Source organism: Neoarius graeffei, chromosome 6, assembly GCF_027579695.1.
Source record: "Neoarius graeffei isolate fNeoGra1 chromosome 6, fNeoGra1.pri, whole genome shotgun sequence".
NCBI classification, from domain to species: domain Eukaryota; kingdom Metazoa; phylum Chordata; class Actinopteri; order Siluriformes; family Ariidae; genus Neoarius; species Neoarius graeffei.
Genome location: NC_083574.1, coordinates 60,001,218 through 60,014,829, shown reverse-complemented (window position 1 = coordinate 60,014,829; position 13,612 = coordinate 60,001,218).

Sequence of the window (13,612 nt, the reverse complement as noted above, 5' to 3'; positions counted from 1 at the left end):
CCACACTGTTACAAAAATGTGCTCATGCAGTTGCCAGCTTATGAATTAGCAGACATTCTACACAGAGGCGATTCTAGAGTCTGTTGTGGCCCCAAGCAAAAATTTCCAGGGGGCCCTTCTGAACAGTGTTCATCACCAATATGTTATAAATAATCTGACACCAACGAAAAATGTATGAAACCAAAGTTTTTTAAATTCCAAATGTGAAAATACAATGGTAAAGAACAATAAAAACAATAAAAAACAAAATAAATAAGCCCTCGGGCCCCGACTCTCGGGGGGCGGCCCCAAGCAGTTGCCTGCCTTGCCTGTTCACAAGCTGAGCGTCTGATTCAACACAGCCACTTAAAAAATACTGTTTAAGAGCTTCTAGGGATTTGTAACTTTTAAACTCATGCAAAGTGTATGCACTCAGCCCACAAATGAGATTACAATGTCTGTGAATATGAGTGGAGGCTCTGTAATCTAGTATTTCACTTAATATTTGGCAGAGAGATTCAGTTTATCCTGGTAAGGTTCCTTTTCTTTCTCTTTCCCCTACTCCAAAAATACAACATACCAACACAAAATGATAACCGCAAATCCATGTTTCTGTGGATTGCAGTGACCTATTTTCTTCTCTTTTCTTTAGTGTTCAACAGTCTGAGCTCAGTGGCTAATGTATACGCAGCCACCAATGAGGCACGACTTCTCTCATTTTGGGCTGAGGGTATTCTGGACGCTACAATGACTATCACCTCTTGAGGTGCAAAGTGGTATTACAAGACAGACGGTGCATCCTGTCTCCGGGCCAGTTAGCATGCTAACTTCAGTAGATACAGTTGTGGTCAGAAGTTTACATACAGTGTCATGAATGCCATCTTGGATATGAAGGTCATGGCAATATTTGGGCTTTCAGTAATTTCTTTGAACTGTTCTTTTTCTGTGGCAGAATGATTGTACAACATGCATCTTTAATAAAAAAAAAAAAAACACTAGAATTTGATGCACAAGTTTTAATTAGGGCCCGAGCACCGTTCGGTGCGAAGACCCTATTGTTTTTCGAAGGATTCTTATTCTTATTTTTCTGTCGCGTTTGGCCTTATTTGAGGCATTTCCCATGCACGAAAACTCATGAAATTTGATACACACATCAGTCATTGTAACTGCTTCTCAGCCACAGACATTTGGCCCCGGGCATGGCCCAGGGACTTCATAGCGCCCCTTTTTCCATTTCCCATTGAAATGAATGGGTAGAACTTTGGAGTGATGATGTCATAAGGCCATTTGGAGTGATGATGACACATGGTCATTTTTAATGTACTCCTCCTAGACGGTTCATCAGATTCATGTCAAACTTAGCAAACATAATGCCAAGATATTGCTGAAGTTGAACTGCGAAGGGATTTTTGATATGTTGTAATATGTTGAAATATTATAACATATGCCAAGATATTGCTGAATGTTGAATTCAATATCTTGTAATATGATTCTGATACTCTTTAGCCGTTATGACATCTTTATTAACAATCATGATCTTACACTTTCTCTAGTCGCGGTGGGGAGAACTCCGAACTCTTTTCATCTCTTTACAAACATAACACGCCTGGGCATGTCCTAAACAAAATGTGGTGTCACAACATGAGTTTCAGGCTTGTGAATTGTAACCCACTGCTACAAGTCACATGATATAACAAATACTTTAACATATACAATTGTCTGATGATATAACATATACAATTCTGTGCACACTCATACTGAGTCCAGTCCTTATTTTACACATGATCAAATACACACACAAACACAAGTACAACCCCGATTCCAAAAAAGTTGGGACAAAGTACAAATTGTAAATAAAAACGGAATGCAATAATTTACAAATCTCAAAAACTGATATTGTATTCATAATAGAACATAGACAACATATCAAATGTCGAAAGTGAGACATTTTGAAGTTTCATGCCAAATATTGGCTCATTTGAAATTTCATGACAGCAACACATCTCAAAAAAGTTGAGACGGGGGCAATAAGAGGCTGGAAAAGTTAAAGGTACAAAAAAGGAACAGCTGGAGGACCAAATTGCAACTCATTAGGTCAATTGGCAATAGGTCATTAACATGACTGGGTATAAAAAGAGCATCTTGGAGTGGCAGCGGCCCTCAGAAGTAAAGATGGGAAGAGGATCACCAATCCCCCTAATTCTGCACCGACAAATAGTGAAGCAATATCAGAAAGGAGTTTGACAGTGTAAAATTGCAAAGAGTTTGAACATATCATCATCTACAGTGCATAATATCAACAAAAGATTCAGAGAGGGCAAGGATCTCTGGAGGAGTAGTACCTTTCCTAGTGGCCCTAGCGGCATCCTAGACTGGTCTCCCCATGTCCAGCACCATGTGATGCGAGTCCATAGAACATCTTGGACTTATGGCATCTCCACCAGGCGGCCACTAGCCTCTCCATGGTGAAGACCGTCCGTGAGTGGCGCTTAGCCACTTCCTACTCGAGGTGCCCCTGTTATTCATAGCAAAACACGGCGGATCTAGGGGAGCATACCCCGATAAAAAACCCAACATGCTGTTGAACAATGACGTGGATATGGCTTATTACTTTCCACTGGCGGATCTGCACTGTCAACCCGGCAGCTTTTCCGGCACCTGGCAGTACTGCACGTCAATCCGGCTGCAGCTTCTGGCGCTAGGCAGGGCTGTTGGTCAACCCGGCTTCAGCTCTGGCGAAAATGCAACGAGTATTCCTTACGACTGTGTCAGCTACGCTGTCCCGTCGACCTCTGGGGTTTACTCGCCAAGGGACACTATCTTGTGCCATTTAGTGTCGTCTTTTTTAGGCACAGCCCTGCATTTAATGAGATGAGTTTTCAAAGAGTTTCAGATAATGCTACTGCGTTCGAGGTATCCGACGACCCACGATCTATGGCAATGGTGGAAAATATGCGAAGTCCATATGATAATGATAATGTTAATGGTTCGATTTTCAGAAGGAATGCTCCCTCTCGGAGGAGAGGCAATCAATTAAACCTGGCAGCGTGGAATGTTCGCACAACCAACGATAGTGATTCATCCATCAGGCCAGAACGTGCTACTGCAATCATTTGCACAGAACTTGAGAAGGCAGGCATAGATATTTGCGCACTGAGTGAGGTCAGACGTCCAGGCACTGGAAACCTCAAGGAGAGAAGCCATACCATCTTTTGGAGCAGTGGTGAAGACAGAATAGCTGGCGTTGGCTTTGCCATCTCCAACAAACTTGGTCACATAAACCCAGCTCCTGTTAATGATAGGATAATGTCCGCCCGTGTCCCCCTTAACAACGGTGCTCATCTCACCTTGATCAGTGTCTATGCACCCACCATGCAGAGGTCACCAGTTGAAAAGGAGAGTTTCTATGGGAAACTCGGAGAATGCTTGGTTAAAGCCAGAGGAGACAGAACGATTGTTCTCGTGAATTTCAATGCTCATGTTGGGAAAGATTGGCAGTCTTGGCTGGCCGTCATCGGAAAGCATGGAGTAGGAAAAATGAACTCTAATGGATTGAAGCTGCTCGAATTCTGTACCCGTTTCCAACTTTCAGTAATGGGTACAATGTTTCAGCTGAAGAACCATCTTAAGAACACCTGGCAGCATATGCGCTCCAAACATTGGCATCAAATAGATCACGTGCTTGCAGACAAGGAGGCTGCGAAGATCATTAACGTGACTAAGGTCAATCAATTAGCAGATTGTTTCACAGATCACAAACTCCTCACATGCAGATGTTCGATCTCGATCAGGAACAAGAGGAAAAGGACGAAGCCACCGGCGAAACTAGACACCTCAATGAATACTGAGAAAAAAGAGAGGCTTGAAAGGTTGCTGGATGAGCAACTCCATAGCACTCCCATTGACTCTTGGGAGGATCTGAAGAAGGTGCTTCAGGACGTCACTAAACAATCCTTTGGAAAGAAACGGTGCAGAAGCCAGGACTGGTTTGAAGATCATGGTGAAAAGATCCAACGTCTTCTCAAGGATAAGAAACTAAACGGAGACAGGTCAGCTCTCAGGGAGGAGATTAGAAAGCTTAAGAACAACTGGTTCCAACAAAAGGCTGACGAAGCAGAGAAGTTTGCAAAGGAGAATAACCTTAGGGAGTTCTATGCAACGGTTAAAGCTGTCTACGGCCCAAGACCAAGAAACCTCAACGCCGTGAGAACTAAGGATGGTGTTCTGCTTTCATCACCAGACGATATCAGAGAACGATGGGTTGAACATTTTCAAGAACTTTTGAATCAACCAATTGACGTCGACTGGAATGTACTTGACGAACTCGAACAACGTCCTCTTATTGAAGAGTTTGACGAGGCAATCAAATTGGAAGAGGTCACGACCGCTATCAAGAACATCAAGCTCAAGAAGAGTCCCGGTCCGGATGGTATACTACCTGAAGTTCTCGTTCATGGTGGACGCACTCTGGCAGCATTCCTATTGACCATTTTCAATTTGTTCTGGATATCAGCTAGATTGCCAACAGACCTGATTGACGCCATCATCTGCATCCTTTTTAAAAAGGGTGACCGCAGTGACTGTGGCAACTATCGTGGTATATCCCTCCTCAGTGTGGTAGGAAAGATTTTTGCTGACATCGTACTGCAGCGTCTTAAACGTCTAGCAGAGCTAGTGTACCCCGAATCCCAGTCAGGCTACAGAGACGGCAGAGGCACAATTGATGGCATCTTCCTACTGCGTCAAGTAATGGAAAAGTGTAGAGAGCAGAGGCAAAATCTGCATATTGCTTTCATTGACTTCACTAAGGCCTTTGATTGCGTGAACAGAGAGCTTCTCTTCAAGATCTTGGGAAAACTCGGATGCCCTGCTAAGTTCGTTCAAGTGATCAGGACGCTCTACTCTGAAGTACATGCCAGACTGTGTATTGACGGTGAACTTTCTGACCCAATTGAGTACAACAGTGGTGTCAAACAAGGGTGCAAGCTAGCTCCTACTCTGTTTGGGATGTATGCCGCAGTTATGATCTACCTTGCTTTCAAGGACATAGACCCTGGCTACAGTATTAAGGTTCGCTTTAGATACGACGGCGACCTATTCGACCTTAGGCGCTTAAAATCAAAAACCAAGAGTTTCACCGAATACGTACGAGAAGCTCAGTATGCAGATGATATCGCCATATTTACAAACGATGGTATTGCACTACAGTGTTTGCTATCTGCCTACAACGACCTGTCGCTGAAAATGGGGCTCAAGATCAACATCAAGAAAACAGAAACTATGAGTGTTGGTGAACAGCTGGACTTCTACATTGATGGTCACAAACTGAAGAGAGTACATCGGTTCAAATATCTAAGAAGCTACGTGTCAAACGACTGCAAGCTAGATGATGAGATAACAGCACGGATACAGGCTGCGTCCTGTGCGATGGGGAGACTCAGGGACAGGGTTTTCGACTGCAGGGATTTGACAGTAGAAACAAAACTTAAGGTATACAATCAATGCGTCATCCCACTGATGTTGTATGGAAGCGAAACTTGGACCCTATGTCGTCACCAAATCAACCTTTTGAGGACAATCCAGCAGCGCCACCTGAGATCCATCCTCAACATCAGATGGGACCATTTCGTCACAAACGACGAGGTGCTGGACCGCGCGAAAGCCACAGATATCGAGATCTTGCTCATTGGAAATAGACTGCGCTGGCTTGGTCACGTTGCCCGTATGCCCGACAAGCGGCCTGTGAAATCACTACTGTACGGAGTTCTGAACGAGGGCACCAGGAGAGTCGGGCGCCCCCTTCTTAGATATAAAGACACGCTTAAGGACATTCTCAGGTGCGGGGGAGTCCTGCACTCTTGGAGCGACACTGTCAAGGATTGCTCTGCCTGGAGAAGGTTGTCTAAAGACATCTGTAAGAAGCTGGAGGCGGACAGGAGAGAGAGAAACATGGAGCTTAGGAGAAGGAGACATGAGAAGCAAAGGAGCTAGGAACTTTAGAAAACTCTAATTGATGTGTGAATACCAGGGCTTTGAACCGGTTCAAGGAACGAAAACGAAAACCGGGAACTTTTTCTATTTCACATGGAACAGAAACGAAACCAGAAACTTTATTATTTTTTATGTTCCGGAACAGAAACGCTTATTAAAAATAATGGTAACCGGTTAATACCGGTTTTTATTTCGTTCCTCAAAGTTTCTGTAGCCTACAAATAGTCATTCTTCTCCTGCAGAAGTTTCTATGACCCGCTGGGGTTCACTTCCTGTGTGACGTTCGCTGATTGAATGGAGAGAGCGGGAAGGTGGACTACTAGTGAATACTAGGTGAATTACTGAGTGTCTGAGCAAAGAAGAGCCTGAACGATGCAACCTCCCTATTGGCTGTTTGTAAAAATGTATCAGTTGTTGCCCTTCCCACGGGAATCATCGCGGGCTCGAGAGACGAGACCTGACGAGTTAGTTCGTTGGTAGCAGAACAAAATGCCTGGACACAAATCGGGTTTTCAGAAAAGGAAAGAAAATAAACGGAGGGTCGAAAATACAAAAAAGGAGGCAGAAAATGCAAAACGAGTTTTAAGGTAGGACAAATGGTTACTTTTTAAGGCAGCCCGCCGTGGCTGCAGGCCTTCAGTTGTCATTGAATGGTTACTTTTCTGAGGCAGCCTGCCGTGGCTGCCTGCAGCTTATTTATTATAGCCCATTTAGTTAAAATAGTTGATATAAAATGTTTATAGTTATAGTTATGTGATGGTTGTCCTGATTTAGACTGGTGTTTTTTTTTTTTGGGGGGGGGGGTTGCGCGATGTTGCACCCGGGCCCAGATTAGGGCAGAACCGGCCCTGGCTACATTTCAGGTGTAGTTTGTTTTATGTATGTATGCACTTGCATAGATGTGTACTTGGTCTTCCAATATGGCGCCTAACAAAATCTCGCGGCGCGGTGACGTCATGCGGTAGCCCTCTATAGGGCCTGACTAGCCTTTGGTAACACACTAAACGAATTCTCTTTCATTTTTGGCACTTTTTCTGTTTGTGTAGCTGGGAAGACATACTGAGAATCCAAATCGCCAACATTTGAAATAATAATTGTTTTGAATTATTTCTTGTCTTCTTTAATGAAGGTTGTAATAGAATTAGCCTACATTTGGCTTAAGCTGGATGAGACAGAGACATAATTTTATAGCCATTTGTTAAACAGCTGACAGGGAACGTAATTAACCGTTCCGGGAACGAAATTTTTTTGTTCTAACCGGTTCGGGAACGTCTATTTAATGGTGGAACCCAAAACCGGAAACGTTAAAATTCCGTTTCTGTTCGGAACGAACCAATAGGAAAAAAATTCCGGTTCAAAGCCCTGGTGAATACCCGTGTCAGGTTATGGCGTATATATATTCAGAGAATCTGGAAGAATCTCTGTGCGTAAGGGTCAAGGCCGGAAAACCATACTGGGTGCCCGTGATCTTCGGGCCCTTAGACGGCACTGCATCACATACAGGCATGCTTCTGTATTGGAAATCACAAAATGGGCTCAGGAATATTTCCAGAGAACATTATCTGTGAACACAATTCACCGTGCCATCCGCCGTTGCCAGCTAAAACTCTATAGTTCAAAGAAGAAGCCGTATCTAAACATGATCCAGAAGCGCAGACATCTTCTCTGGGCCAAGGCTCATTTAAAATGGACTGTGGCAAAGTGGAAAACTGTTCTGTGGTCAGACGAATCAAAATTTGAAGTTCTTTATGGAAATCAGGGACGCCGTGTCATTTGGACTAAAGAGGAGAAGGACGACCCAAGTTGTCATCAGCGCTCAGTTCAGAAGCCTGCATCTCTGATGGTATGGGGTTGCATTAGTGCGTGTGGCATGGGCAGCTTACACATCTGGAAAGACACCATCAATGCTGAAAGGTATATCCAGGTTCTAGAGCAACATATGCTCCCATCCAGACGACGTCTCTTTCAGGGAAGACCTTGCATTTTCCAACATGACAATGCCAAACCACACACTGCATCAATTACAGCATCATGGCTGCGTAGAAGAAGGGTCCGGGTCCTGAACTGGCCAGCCTGCAGTCCAGATCTTTCACCCATAGAAAACATTTGGCGCATCATAAAACAGAAGATACGACAAAAAAGACCTAAGACAATTGAGCAATTAGAATCCTACATTAGACAAGAGTGGGTTAACATTCCTATCCCTAAACTTGAGCAACTTGTCTCCTCAGTCCCCAGACGTTTACAGACTGTTGTAAAGAGAAAAGGGGATGTCTCACAGTGGTAAACATGGCCTTGTCCCAACTTTTTTGAGATTTGTTGTCGTGAAATTTAAAATCACCTAATTTTTCTCTTTAAATGATACATTTTCTCAGTTTAAACATTTGATATGTCATCTATGTTCTATTCTGAATAAAATATGGAATTTTGAAACTTCCACATCATTGCATTCCGTTTTTATTTACAATTTGTACTTTGTCCCAACTTTTTGGGAATCAGGGTTGTACATACATACATACAGAAGTACAAATATAAACCTAAGCAAAAAAGTTAGAAAGTTGAACCTTAAATATATTGTTAAATGGAAAATGTACACACAATAGCTTCATGTGTACTAAAGTACACTGGCATAACCTTTGCTTTTACACAGTACATGCATGTTCTTTTCACATATACATGGTCTATTAATGTACCTGCTTCAGTGGTAGGTTCTGAAACAATCTGTGTGAAGTTTTTGGCTGCCAAAAAGTCAATAAGGCACTGAGTTTTTAAAGCATCTTCATTAAAATCTCCCAAAATGACTATGTTATTACCTGCTTGGGATAATAGGTCAAGCAGATTTCCCAAATAGAGGCAGCACGGTAGTGTAGTGGTTAGCGCTGTCGCCTCACAGCAAGAAGGTCCGGGTTCGAGCCCCGTGGCCGATGAGGGCCTTTCTGTGCGGAGTTTGCATGTTCTCCCCGTGTCCGTGTGGGTTTCCTCCGGGTGCTCCGGTTTCCCCCACAGTCCAAAGACATGCAAGTTAGGTTAACTGGTGACTCTAAATTGACCGTAGGTGTGAATGTGAGTGTGAATGGTTGTCTGTGTCTATGTGTCAGCCCTGTGATGACCTGGCGACTTGTCCAGGGTGTACCACGCCTTTCGCCCGTAGTCAGCTGGGATAATCTCCAGCTTGCCTGCGACCCTGTAGAACAGGATAAAGTGGCTAGAGATAATGAGATGAGAGATTTCCCAAATAGTGTTTGAATAGTTTAATGCAATATGATGGAGGTCTGTAAATTACCACTAATATACGGTAATATCCAAGTCAGTATAGTGTATCACTGAAGACTCTAAAGTCAAATCTGGAATGTTTTGCCTACTGTATGTTAAGCCAGATTTGGTGTACATGCCAACTCCACCATGTTGTTGACTGCGCAAAGCATTTAACTGGCAGTTGTCTTCAGAGTATGCTGAAGTACGTGGAGTGCTGTGAAAATCATAGTCAGCTAAATTCAGTCTGTCAGTAGTGAAACGAGAAGGGAGCCATGTTTCTGTCAGAGCAACACAACTGGGAAGCAGGGTTTTAACACAAGTTCTCAGATCTTCTATGTGTGCTTGTAAGTTCTGAATATTTAATAAATAGACTGAGAAAATTTCTGGCAAAGGCGTTACAAAATCAGTGTCATGCAAAAATTGTGGCATTTCGTTAACTGTTTGTTGAATTCTATCTTTACAGTAAATGGCTTTCTCATTAAAATCCTGTATAATTAGGCCTGCTATGGTTTTTACTCGACTTAGTGCTACATATGCTTGGCCGGCAGCAAATATTTTTTAAGGGACACAACAGCTTCATCAGTTCTGAGTGATTGTACTTTATGTACAGTAATTGCCCATGCCAAAGTTAATGGATACTGTCTTCATAAACTACCCCTGTTGTCTACCCTTTCTTCTGCGGGAAATATTGGCGTGGAGTTCTGTAAACGTGTCTGTTCACAAATGTATTGTTTTCTTCTCTGTATACCTACCTCAGCATCATCAAACTGTACATATAATCTTACTGGAAAAGGCTTGCCTTCCTGTTTGTCTATATGCATTATATTCCCACACACCCCATTAACTAATCCGTCTGACACATCAATGTTTTTAATTAGGGCCCGAGCACCATTCAGTGTGAAGACCCTATTGTTTTTCGAAGGATTATTATTATTATTATTATTATTATTACTATTCTGCCGCGTTTGGCCTTATTTAAAGCATTTCCCATGCACAAAAACTCATGAAATTCGATACACACATCAGTCATTGTCATCGCTTCTCAGCCACAGACTTTTGGCCCCGGGCATGGCCCAGGGACTTCATAGCGCCCCTTTTTCCATTTCCCATTGAAATGAATGGGTAGAACTTTGGAATGATGATGCCATAAGGCCACTTGGAGTGAAATTACACATGGTCATTTTTAACGTACTCCTCCTAGACGGTTCATCAAATTCATGTCAAACTTGGCAAACATGATGCCAAGATATTGCTGAAGTTGAATTGCTAAGGGATTTTTGATATGTTGTAATCTGTTGAAATATTATAACATATAATATGCCAAGATATTGCTGAATGTTGAACTTGAACAGTTGCTCTCTTCTACCAACCACAGATTACTATGTACCTGGATGACTGAGTATCTTCACAAATATGTTTCTACACACTTTGGGATGAGTTCCCTTCGACTGGTGCGGGAGTATGAGAGGACTTCCAGAAAACTGGCAGACATCTTAGCCAGAGAGGATCGTTCATTTTTGTCAACCTGGAACGACCATCACTGAACAGAGGTGGGTGTCTATGACATCTATCAGCCACCTACAATGCAGCCATCAGCATTCTGATTCGGATTCTATGATGATCCATGAGAGGATAAATACTTGATACTCCCTATTAGACAGACAGAACTGAGGATGCCTTTCGGACGAGAGGCGAAACGTCTTCAAGACTTTTCAAGCAAGTCCAGTTGCTCTCTTCTACCAACCACAGATTACTATGTACCTGGATGACTATCTTCACAGATAAACTTGATATCTTGTAATATGATTCTGATACTCTTTAGCTGTTATGGGCCTGTCTGGTATAGCGCCACCAACTGGCCAAGGAAAGAATAGGGTTTTGAATATGTGTGTTTTGACACATGATGAATTTTAACATGCTCCTCCTAGACGGTTCATGAGATTCATGTGAAATTTGTTATACGTGATGCCAAGATGTCGCTGATATTAAATTGCGAAGGGATTTTTGATATCTTGTAATATGTTGAAATGGCCTTATGATTTTAATATCTTGCCACATAAACAGGAAACGTGTCAGAAAGCCACAGTGCATTGACTGTATGGTCGGACACTTCTTACTTCAATAGATATTATGATTATTATGATAACCTGATGCCCAATGGGCCTGCCTGTTATAGCGCCACCACCTGGCCAAGCAGGAAATATGCCAGAAATTGGCAATGCCTTAACTGATTGATCTGACACTTTACAAAATATTGTGTATTATGATTGTGATGATATTCACATGTGTAATTCAGATGCCTAGCACAGCGCCACCATCTGGCCAAGCAGGAAATGGGGAAAAATGTTCAGATTGATCTGAAACTTTACAAAATATTGGATATCATGAGTCTGATGATATAACATATACAATTCTGTGCACACTCATACACACACAGTCATATGCATATTTATGCATACACACATACACTATCTCACAAGTATGCACTCACATACACACGCAAAATCTATGAGCACACTCTCTCTCTCTCTGACAAACAGATACACACGCACACACAATAATAGCAGAGTTCGAGCAGAGCACCATACCTAAGAAAAAATGGTAAACCCATCGAGTCGATTTTTTGTGGTTTGTCCATGTACGTGTACCACCAGTCATACACACCGCCTAGTGGTCAGTGTTAGTTATTACCAGTCATACACACCGCCTAGTGGTCAGTGTTAGTAATTACCAGTCATACACACCGCCGAGGCGGCACGGTGGTGTAGTGGTTAGCGCTGTCGCCTCACAGCAAGAAGGTCCGGGTTCGAGCCCTGTGGTCGGCGAGGGCCTTTCTGTGTGGAGTTTGCATGTTCTCCCCGTGTCCGCGTGGGTTTCCTTCGGGTGCTCTGGTTTCCCCCACAGTCCAAAGACATGCAGGTTAGGTTAACTGGTGACTCTAAATTGACCGTAGGTGTGAATGTGAGTGTGAATGGTTGTCTGTGTCTATGTGTCAGCCCTGTGATGACCTGGCGACTTGTCCAGGGTGTACCCCGCCTTTCGCCCGTAGTCAGCTGGGATAGGCTCCAGCTTGCCTGCGACCCTGTAGAACAGGATAAAGCGGCTAGAGATAATGAGATGAGATAAAATAGCAGCTCGAAAGGTGTACCCCGCCTTTCACCTGTACTTTAAGTCCTAAAAGTAGATAAAGAGAACCCAGTTAAACAAATGAGACAAAAATATTATACTTGCTCGTTTATTTATTGAGGAAAATGATCCAATATTACATATCTGTGAGTGGCAAAAGTATGTGAACCTCCTCTAGGATTAGCAGTTAATTTGAAGGTGAAATTAGAGTCAGGTGTTCTCAATCAATGGGATGACAATCAGGTGTGAGTGGGCACCCTGTTTTATTTAAAGAACAGGGATCTATCAAAGTATCATCTTCACAACACGTTTGTGGAAGTGTATCATGGCACGAACAAAGGAGATTTCTGAGGACCTCAGAAAAAGCGTTGTTGATGCTCATCAGGCTGGAAAAGGTTACAAAACCATCTCTAAAGAGTTTGGACTCCACCAATCCACAGTCAGGCAGATTGTGTGTAAATGGAGGAAATTCAAGACCATTGTTACCCTCCCCAGGAGTGGTCGACCAACAAAGATCACTCCAAGAGCAAGGTGTGTAATAGTCGGCGAGGTCACAAAGGACCCCAGGGTAACTTCTAAGCAACTGAAGGCCTCTCTCACATTGGCTAATGTTCATGAGTCCACCATCAGGAGAACACTGAACAACAATGGTGTGCATGGCAGGGTTGCAAGGAGAAAGCCACTGCTCTCCAAAAAGAACATTGCTGCTCATCTGCAGTTTGCTAAAGATCACATGGACAAGCCAGAAGGCTACTGGAAAAATGTTTTGTGGACGGATGAGACCTTTTTGGTTTAAATGAGAAGCGTTATGTTTGGAGAAAGGAAAGAACCTTATCCCATCTGTGAAACATGGTGGTGGTAGTATCATGGTTTGGGCCTGTTTTGCTGCATCTGGGCCAGGATGGCTTGCCATCATTGACGGAACAATGAATTCTGAATTATACCAGCGAATTCTAAAGGAAAATGTCAGGACATCTGTCCATGAACTGAATCTCAAGAGAAGGTGGGTCATGCAGCAAGACAACGACCCTAAGCACACAAGTCGTTCTACCAAAGAATGGTTAAAGAAGAATAAAGTTAATGTTTTGGAATGGCCAAGTCAAAGTCCTGACCTTAATCCAATCGAAATGTTGTGGAAGGACCTGAAGCGAGCAGTTCATGTTTGGAAACCCAGAGTTGAAGCTGTTCTGTACGGAGGAACGGGCTAAAATTCCTCCAAGCCGGTGTGCAGGACTGATCAACAGTTACCACAAACGTTTAG